The 10,979-nt window shown below is 39.4% G+C and overlaps 1 protein-coding gene across 1 annotated transcript in view; it reads right to left on the reverse strand.

The window, feature by feature from the left end:
- tmod4 (tropomodulin 4 (muscle)) overlaps positions 1-9,226 on the reverse strand; it is a 29,318-nt gene extending 20,092 nt beyond the window's left edge. Inside the window, exon 1 of the mRNA XM_020927574.2 lies at positions 9,068-9,226. The gene's annotated coding sequence lies outside the window, so the exon portion shown is untranslated. The remainder of the gene's footprint in view (positions 1-9,067) is intronic.
- Positions 9,227-10,979: the final 1,753 nt, after the last annotated feature.

Below are 10,979 nucleotides of genomic sequence, written 5' to 3' on the forward strand. Positions count from 1 at the left end.
AAAGGTCTATTCAGCCAAAATACGCTTCTGACTAGAATACATTGAGTAGACCTAAATGTTGTTTTTGCCTATGTTTAACCTGCACTTTGCCTTTAAGACCATAAAAGATAAAGATGGAGAAGCAATGTCTTTGTAACTCTAAACCTTTCGCTCAGAGACCACAAACTAAGAATAGAGGGTGGACACAAGCTACATTTATCATTGACTACTGGGACTATAAAGATGACCTGACTGTAGTCTTGAGAAAGCTACAGGTATGCTTTCTTATTTAAGGTTTACAGTTGATGCCAAATTCTTACTTATAGGGGACATATTATGCAAAATCAACCTTAAAAAGCGCTGAACCTGATTTGTACCGTCTTAAACATGGGAACCAAAAAAAACTGTTCATCTTAGTTTTCAGTTATCCAAAGTGGTCCAAACTTACTCCACACTTCAGAATTCAGAGCATCATAATTAATCACCACCATGAGTTTATAAGCATTTTTCACAAATCTCAGAGGACAGAGTAGTTTTGCGACACAGCATTGCAACAACTGTCATGCTAACAACACATTTCCTGATTCCTGAACAGTAAACACTTTATTATTAGATTATTGTAGACAGTAAGCAGCAGACATATTTTGACCTTGGGAGTTGCCTATGCAATATATCTGTACTGGGGCAAGACAAATATCGGTCAAGTACACAAATATCATTATCTTAGTCATAGTTATATCTCAAATGTGTGTTGGAGTAATCCTGTGTTGTACTGCATTAATGCATTATTTGAAAAAGACTCCAACTGTGACCAGTCTCTTGATGTTTGGTTTTCTAAACAAATGTGAACCATCTGCTGCACCAGTTTCTGGATGGTGGAAGATCAAACCACCACATTTATAAACAAAACAGAGCACAGGCATTCTGACATTCTGAAAATAGAACAGAAGATGCTAATCAAGATGCAAGTAGTTCTCAGATGGCCCAGATGGTCCTCCTAACCATAAATCTAGATCCTGTACAGATCAAGTGAAGGAACCCAGGTACTGCTGTGGTTGCTCCTTGCCCTGACAGGCGGCCAATGTGGCATGGATGGGTCAAATGCAGAAGACATTATCTAGGTGAAACTTTAAAAACCTTACCGTCTATGGAGTTGCTTTTTTCTAATAAGGAAATACTTCTGAAACTATAAACCTTAGGCAATCTGATATGAAATGATTAATTGTTCCCATAGGGAAATTTGTCTTGGTCTGCATTTTGCCCATCCTTCAGTGCTGCAAGGAGAAGGAAAGACTTGGAAAATGAAAGAGAAATGTTCTGGGCTGATAGGGGGAACTCCCTGTGACTACCAGGACACAGGGGAGTAGGACAACTCCACACAGACAGAACCTTTGCTCTGGTCAGTCTGCTCCTGACCTCCATGTGGAGGTGACCAGAGCTCTGTCCAAACACTGATCACGTGGTCCCCGCTAAAAGCCCTTGAGCTGGGCTCATTGTTCTTTTAAATGTGTGAGTGTGTTTGACACTGGAGCTAAGAGTGGCCCAGTCCTCTGCAGACAGACAAATGAACTGTTACAGACACTTTTACATTTCCACTTTTAATCAAAATGGCTGGATAAAAACATCTATAAAGTAATTTTACATACATTTATATAGCCATTTTAACCAGGAAATTCCTACCGCAATCCCCCCTTTTACAGGGCATTTGAACATGCTGTGGCAGTAGGAGAAACCAGAAGAAGCAGAGAACATGCACTCATAAAATGTCCTCAGCTGGTCCTGGAATTTTTATACTGTAGAAGCAATTACATAATATGACAACACAACAGAGTTATATCTCATGCTGTGATGTCAGTCTTTATACTTGAACGCAATAAAAATGAGATAAAGATGCTATAAAGTATATTGTTGAGTAAGGCAATGTTAAAGGTACAGTGTGGAACCTGAAGGTGGTGCTTCACCTGTATGATTTAATAAAAATAGTTAAGTAGTTAAGTTAGACACATTTTATGCCAAATGGTGGAATATTAAAGCCAAAGGAACAAGCAGAGGTAGGCTCTCCTCTAGGCAGAAAAAGAGTCAGGTCTGTGGAGATGCGAGCCTGCTCAGAGTAAAGATGTATGTTTTTCAGTGAAATAAACAATAATAAAAAAAAAAAAAGCTTCCATTTTGGTCTATTTTTGGCTTTAAAATTTCAGGAACTCTGAAAGTGTCAGAAGCAGATTACACTGATACTGATAAATAATCCTCTGTATGTTGCTCACTTAACAATCCACATTGTACAGTAAACAGCTTTGAACCTAACAATAGGCAGCAGGGTATTGTGTTGCAGCCCATGGGCCCAATAGAAGCCCATGGAGACTGTAGAAGCTGACAGAACCATGTCAGCATACTGAACCAGCCTGGCCTATTGTGAGCCTGCATGTGTCCCAGCAGCCCCTGAATGAGCCAAAACAAATGACCATGCAGCAGTGTGAGCCTGTCACCTGTCACCTGACCTGTGACTTCACCTGTCATAGACTCCCGGATGTTTGTTTTTCCACACAAACCCCCATTCTCAGCTGCACCTGGCGTCCCCCTGGAAGATGTGAAGCAAGGTCAAGCTGCTACATTTGTAAACAGTCCAGCAGATGGGCTCTTATGGAGAACAGATCCACGTCAGGAGCAATCACATGTCTTTGTTGAAAGTTTTATTTTTTTTTACAAATCAGTTAAAACCATATTTAAAACATAAAACTGGTCTTAATTAAAGGCTTTTCAGGTATGTTTTGATGCCTGTAAGACATTAAAGAGGGCCCAGTTCAGAGAAAAGTTTTAAATCAGAAATGTATCTTTTTTGTACCACATGACTCAGATCCTATACAACATTCAGCTCTCAAAATGAGCACAGATGAATAATAAAACCATATATCAACATAGGTTAAACAATCAGCTCTCTCTCTCTCTCCTCTGGCACATTGGGAAGTTACAAAACAGCACAGTTGTTTTCAAACTTTCGTAACTATGGCTTAAGCAGTTTATGGTATTCCAGTGTAGTGACACCTCGAACCCATGGCAACACTTTGCATTTGCCAAGGGTGCAGCTCTGATCGAGAACATTATTCTGATCCAGTGGTCATTGAGACAATTTATATAATAGATTAATCAAGACTTAAAGGGTCAGTCTGGAATTTTGGACATAGGGCCTCATTTTCTAGTGAGCCAGAGTGTTAGAGACATGTGGAGGCACTTTTTAAAAAAAAAAATCCATCCAGTCCTTGTATTTACAGAGGTCGCTGGTGCTAGGCTAGCGCATGTCAATGGCCATAGTTATCCTGCCACTAAAAACAGTCTCACCCACTCCACACAGCACCTGACGCATTATCCGATTATCCGAATTATTATTATTAACTATTATTCCGAACTGTCCCATTAAAGGCAGGGTATAGCCACACAACAGACCCTGTCAGAGCCTTAAGAGACAGGACACATTTGTCTCATTTTCGGTATATGGACAGACTATGCCCCATGTGAAAGCTCAGAATCTCCAGAATTCCCTCACTGAGCTGCAGAGGCTGCACTTGCACTGATCCATGTTTGGCTGCAGGTTCTGGGGTTTAGGTAGTGACCATTCAGATCAGACAGGCAGTTTCAACCAACTAGATTTCTAGCCAGTCTGGTGCCACCTAGCGCTCCACTCTATTTCATTTCTCTCCAGCGACTAGGTCAGAAATCGGAATACACTAGACGGTTTGCAAGAACCCCGGAAGCTGTAGACCGTGCACCGGCCAATCAGCTGCGAGCTGTGAAGCCATGACGTCAAACTCAAGCACCTGTCTGGGTCCCTTTGGTGGAACAGCACAACAGTAAACAAAGCTGTTGAGATGGATGTAGATGAAGTCATACATTCTGTGCTGGCAACAATTCCCAAGATCGTGGATTTAAAGCCAGAACAAAGAGAATGTTTGGTGAATTTTATCAAGGGGAAAGACGTTATTGCCCTTCTTCCTACAGGATTTGGCACATTGCATACTGTACGTCATGACCAAATAGCAGCGATTGGTTAAATAATAAAGCACCCGCCCACCGTTGTCAAACAAATCCTAAGGCTAATCAAACAATTTCTACTAAGTAAACCGGCTGATGAATGAGGCTACTGGATTTCAGCATTGAAACTGGCAACACAAATGAGAGACAAAAGTGAGACTCATTCTGCTTTCTGATTACATAATTATCTAGAGAGCCAAAACACTAAATTACAAACTGAACAACCATCACGACCAATGTTTTTGTAATTAAAAATACATCAATTACAATTCTTATCATTTAAAGCTACATTTGATTTGAAAATGTCTAGCTCATATTTGGAAACACAGAGGAGTCATGGTTTTGTTTCACGTAGGTTCCATTACATTACATTATTTCTATCATACGTTTTATCTCTTGTAACTATAGCCCCACATATAGAACATATAGAACTGTGGCCTGGTGAGTCAAGGACCATTTGAACCGATTCAGTTTCACCGTGACAAAGGTTACACTCCATAAATTCCACCTAGTGATTTACCATGGTCCTGGGCCAAAAATGTCCACACATGAAATAAATTACACAACTAGCTCCTGCACCAACCCAAAAACAACCTGGTCTGTTTTTGCCTGCTTCAGAGAGTTTTCCTTCTTAATGAGTAGGAGCGCTGGGATGGGCTCTGAAGACTTGTCACCGTCAGCGGGGTCAGTGGGCCTTCGTCTTACTGCCCAAGTGAAACATTCCACATTAGCTCCTGGCTTAATTTTAGCTTCACAACTCAGCTACTTCCAGCCGTGCCAATCCTCCACGGCTTCAGTTGCTGCTTCAGATTCTCAAATGCAATGTTCCAATTTGTTTTAAAGGTCCCACATTACACAGTTTTTTTGATCTATGTTGTAATGTTGTTTCCTCATCAAAAACATTCTTGGAGTCGTGTTTTGTTTCATTTACACGTGTTTAGTTCTTCTTAAAGGTGCAGTTTAAAGGTGCATTGTGCAACTTTTCTGGTGAAGGGTCCGTCACCTGCTTGTCTCCATGGTAATGTTAGGCTTCCCTGCAATGTTCCATGGTATGACATTAAACACATCTATCTAGAACTTGTCATTACAGGTAATTCTATTGTTCAAAAATACAAGAATTCTCTTTGTGAGTAGGGTTGCCTTTCCACAGATCTGACCTGTAATGTAGCCTAGAGTTGTCACCCTCGAGACAGATCGTGGAACATTCTAGACAAAGCAATAACATCTTCGTTAAGACAAGCAGGTAACAGACCCTTCACCAGAAAAGTTCCACAATGCAACTTTAAACTCCATACACGTTTTCTAGAATCATATGGATAATTTCAGCTCTGAAATTGTGTCTAATGAACAAAAGGTGAAAGGTTTTAACTTTAAAGATTTCGTTTTAACTTGAAAACTATCACTACAAGACATCACAAGGTGGAGCAAAGAGTTTTGAGCTTTGGAGATGTAGGCAAACTAATAGTAAAGGGTTACTCAGACATGGGGACTGAAACAAAACACAACTCCAGGTATGTTTTTGAGGTGGTAACAATATTTTAACATGGCTTAAATTTCACAAGAGTAAATTTTGCGTAACATAGGGTCTGCCATCTGCTTGTCTCCATGGAGATGTTTCCTGGAATGTGCCACAATATGGTATTACTCTTATCTATTTCCATAAAAGCAAGCATGTGATGTCACCAAGCTAGGTTACAGGCCAGCTCTATGGAGACACTCACACTCACAGTAAGAATATATGTATTTCAAAATATTTTAAGCACAAAAAAATGTACTGCATTTATTTTATTTATTGAATCAATGCAAGATGGATCCTTTTAATGCCAACCTGCAAAATATTTTTGTTATTTTAGCAATACACTGGGAAAAAAAAAAATCTAGGTAAGTTAAAATGACTTGAATTAAGAACATTTGACTTTATTTGAGTAGATTCAACTTGACAAGTAAAATTATCCACCAATGGAATAAGTGTGTTTTTCTTAATTCAAGCAACATTCGATTTAGTTTCTTATTTTAAGTGCAAAAAGTTGTTTTTCTTATTTTAAGTGTGTATTGTGTGTACAGATGTATTTTCATATTTTAAATACAAAAAGTCTTGTTCCATTGGCAGATCATTTTACTTTACTCAACTCATGATAAAGCTTGCTTAATTCAAGTCATCTTAACTTGACTAGATTTAGTTTTTTGCAGTGTAACATCATCACAGACAAGCAGGTGACAGACCCTTCTTGAGGAATGTTACACAGTGCACCTTTAAGTATTGAGGAAAAAGTTGAAATGATTGTTTGGGGTTCCACAGCTTAGAGCAACAGGTGTCACAAGGGTCTTTGAAGGTGAGTGAGGGGCAATTACAGATGGTTTAGTGACTGGAAAGTTGTGACGGAAAAACAGCAAAACCCAGATCACAACAACAATGTAAAGAACTCATATTACGCTTTTTTCTGATCTATAATGTTGGTTCCTCATCACAAACAGACCTGGAGTTGTGTTTGTTTTTTCTCTCAAAAGGAAAAGCCCTGTCCCGAGAAATGCTCTAACTGTGCTTTCAAACTCCATACACTTTCACAAGAATCATCTGGATAATTTCAGCTCTGGAATTGCTGATCTCTACTGAACAAAAGGCAAAAGGCAGCTTGAAAACTACCGCTTCAAGACATCACAAGTTGGAACTGAGCATTTTGAGCTTTGGAGTAATAATAAAAGTTGCTCAAACATGTGTGAATGAAACAAAACACAACTCCAGGTATGTTTTTGTGGAAGTAACCTTACAAAAAGACATACTGTTTTTAATATTGATCTAAAACTACTTCATAAAAGAAATGAACTAATGATTTCTGAGCTGGAAAATTGCAAAGCCCAATGGGAGCACCAGGCATCTCCATACACGTCATCACAACAAAGAGCTGCACTGCCGAACAAAGGCTCTGCAGATCACACCGACGAGCAGCTGGTTAAAAAAAATGGTGCCAAAAATCCGTGACGCTGCTGAATCGTCCGTGTGTCATTGAATACGAAAATGTAACTGGAGAATGGAGTAAGTACAGAGCAGTGGGTGTGTACTGTGGAGGTGAATATTGGGGGTAGAGTGGAGCAATGATGTCAAGAATGCAGAACACATAACTTCGAGAATGGAGAACAAAGTTGATTTTGCAGAACAGCTCTTTAAAAGTTTTTTCTAAGATAATCCATGTTAATTAATTTATTAAAGGTGCACTATGTATCTTTTTGGTTGGGGGTCCATCACAGGCATGTTTCTGTCATTGCTTTGCCTGGAATGTTCCACAGTATGGCATTAAATAACTCAATTTTATTCAAGTATAGGTGGTTTTGTGGCTCAACAATACCTAAACAATTCTGCATTCTGACTTGAGCGGGGTCACTTTTCCACAGATCTGACCTGTAACTTGGTCTGGTTTGGTCTGTATGACGATAGAAAGGTTTAATGCCATACTGTGAAACATTTTAGACAGAGCAATAACATCACCATGGAGACAAGTAAGTGACAGACTCTTTAAAGATGTTGCACTTGATTTTTTTTTTTTTTCTTTCTTAAAAACATGAAAACAGAAGTAGTTCACAACAGTTTCCAAAGATATGCATTTAGAGCATTCTCCTTTTACACCACAAAGTTTATAAGTATAATATAACTAAGCATGCTAACTGTGCACTTCCTGATGACTAGACAATAAACTACTTTATAATTACAGTCCTCAAAAGCCGCTTATACAATATATCTGTACTATGGCAAGACAATTTTTGCTCAAATATATGGACAAGAAATCCTTGCTATCATCATGGAGACCAACCAGACCAAGTTACAGGTCAGATCTGTGGAGAGGCAACCCGCTCACAGTCAGAATGCCTGTTTATATAGGTATTTTTGAGCTGTGGAGCTGTGTAATGTCAAACTTTGGAAAATTCCAGGCAGAGCAATGACATATCCATTGAAAAAAGCAGGTGACGGAGCCCCAACCAAAAAGTTTCATAGTGCAGCTTTAAAATGGTATTGGCATCCAGAATGATTCCAAATGATACTGTGGAAAGTTCACTTAAAACTAATGAGAGATACTTGGTGTAAAACAAGTCTGTCGCTGACATAATACACTACACTTGCCAAACAACATGTCAGAAATTCAGATGGTCAAATAATACGTGATAATTCTAATCTAATTTTGGACATTGTGGGACCAGGTTACATTTAAGTGTACAGCAATTTGACAATTACAAAAATAGTCCGATCAGCTCTTAACACAACAGCCTGATTCAAAAACAACAAAAACAGTCAATAGATATCTCGGAGTCTTACAGTACACTACAGTTGACAGTTCAAAACAATCCTGCCAATCAGACAATTGTAAAAACGCGTTATCTGCAAGAAACCAAACGCACAAACTCAGAGTGCAAGCACAAGATAATGCAGGAGTAAAAATACTACACAAAGTTCTGCTAGTACAAGCTTTAAGTTATTTTTTCATGCACCCACTTACTACAAAACAACTTCAAGTAAAGAGATATGCTGTAGCTTTGTTGTTTTTTTTTTAAGGAAAAGTCCAAAACCTTCTGTTCTTTTGCCTGAAATGTTACACAAAATGGCATAAAACTCAGCAATCACCATGGAGACAGGCAGAAGACTGTGCCAAGTAGGCGATGTTTTGGCTAAAATAAGACGCCTGGAGTTGACTGGATGAAATTAAAGTACAGTAATGCCATACTGTGGGATATTCCAGGAAAAGCAAGATAAGAAATTACACTATAAAAAGTGACTATAGACGTGAACTTCCTGTTATATGCAACGTTTTGATGACTTTTTCCTAGTCAAAAACAATAATAACTAGTTTTAAATTGTTAATCACTATGGCAACAAGTGCAATTTTTCATTATAATTCTTAAACCCATGGGAAACTAACTTTTAAAACCATTTCACAAACCATTTCAACAATTACAATATGACCAACCTCGTGCTAATCTCAAGTTAACATTGCTCTAACGTGTACCCGCTGACAGAAGCATGCGTAAAGACGCACAGGAGACAAGGGGACCGACGGTGGTAGTGGTCACTTACCTTGACACAAACGCAGTGCTGAAGACCCCGGGACGGCGCACTTGTTCTGGCTCCTTTCTCTCGCCCCCTCCGTCCCTCCCTTGCTCCCTCCCGCGTGGAGACCCTCCCCTCTGCTTCTTACGCTCCCGTCTTTGCTGAGGCGGACATACCGGGACGCACTTGGAGACGTCAGCGATTCGGCGTTATGGACTGAGACAGGAGGAGGAACACGGGTAAGGTAAGGGAGAGGAAGGGGGAAGAGAGGGGGGAAACAAGGGAGTAACAGCCATTTGTCAGGTGGTGATAGGCTGTGTAGTATTTGGTGGACAGTGACATCTAGTGGCGTGAGGTTAGAAGTACAACGAGCCTATATATCAGTTCATTTATTTTATTTATTTGGGGACAGCAAAAAAACAATTAGAAGGGGCATTGTGTAACTTTTCTGGTTCATGGAGATCTTATTGTTTTGTCTGGAATGTTTCGCAGTATGACATTAAACATTTCTATCATCATGGAGACCAAACGAGACTAAGTTACGGGTCAAATCAGTGGAGAGGCAACCCCACTCACAGTCAGAATATTTGTTTTTCTAGGTATCTTCCAGCTATAAAACCACCTGTAATTGAGTAAATGTAAGGTACAACTGTTTAATGTCACACTGTGGAACATTCCAGGCAGAGCAATGGCATCTCCACAGAAACAAGCAGGTGACAGACCCCCAACCAAAAAGTAATACTGTTCACCTTCAATGAATATTTATCATTATGAATATTTAAAATGTAAATATGTTATCATTATCTCTTGGCAGGTTGATGTCAAATCATCTATAAGACAGGGAAAATGCTCAGCTTTTGATTGAAATGTTATACTTTTACTTATTTTTATTATACATATTGTACTATATTTCTTTTTATTTTAGGCACTATTAGCTTCAACTCATATTCCTTTATCATTTTTAGGATTTCCAGTGTTTCCTCTACACCAGAGTGGTGGTCAGCTGCGACTGCCGGGGTCTGTCCTGTGGGCTCCTGGTGGAGGGGTGGTGCTTGGGCCTCATGTTTCCACTGATCCCCGTGTCCTGGTGGAGGGTTGGTGCTTGGGCCTCAACTCTCCCCTGGGGCCTGTGGCGATTCCTGGTAGAGGGTTGGTGCTTGGCCTTGATCTCTCCATGGGCCCTGTGATGGTTCCTGGTGGTGGTGGACAGCTCTCTGCTCCTGATGTAGACGGCTCCTCTGGCGGTGCTTTCTCAACTGGTTTGTCTGTATTATGTATGTGTTTATTTCGAAGATTTACATTCTTACACAATGGAACATATAACATAAGTGAAGTCATAATAATGAAAATAACCACAACAAAAAATTTGCACAAAAAGGAGTGGGAAGAAGAAAACTTATTTAATCCCACCCCGACTCTTCTAATCTAACATCAATGAGCTATTCAGCCTCATATTTTACTAGGTGTAGTTTTATGTATTTTAGCTTGTTAATATGTGTGTGTGTTTGTGTGTGTGTGTGTGTGTGTGTGTGTGAGACTGTCTGGGTTGTTTGGTTGTGTGGGGTCAGGGAGCTGTGGGGTTGTGTTGTAAGGAAATGTGGCATTGTTTTTAATCATTGTGAAGCACATTGTGTTAAATTTTTGTATGAAAAGCACTTTATAAATACAGTTTGATTGATTGTTGCTATATATTTTTTCAATCAATCACATATAAGTACATGCAACATCAGCACATTCACACTGTACATAGAATTCAACAACTACCCCTCAGTTTAAAAATTGACTTTACTTACTTTAGTTTATGCTGTCATTATTATCAAGTGTAGCTATTTTCAACATTTTGTAACAGAAAAGGCAATAGAACTGTTTTTCAGTAGGCCTATTAGTGGTTTTGAGATTCTAAAATGTGATGGTGTAATACTTCAAGATGGGCAGTAAG

Source organism: Boleophthalmus pectinirostris, unplaced genomic scaffold, assembly GCF_026225935.1.
Source record: "Boleophthalmus pectinirostris isolate CB_2022bp ecotype Guang Dong unplaced genomic scaffold, ASM2622593v1 HiC_scaffold_6, whole genome shotgun sequence".
In the NCBI taxonomy this organism is placed as follows: domain Eukaryota; kingdom Metazoa; phylum Chordata; class Actinopteri; order Gobiiformes; family Gobiidae; genus Boleophthalmus; species Boleophthalmus pectinirostris.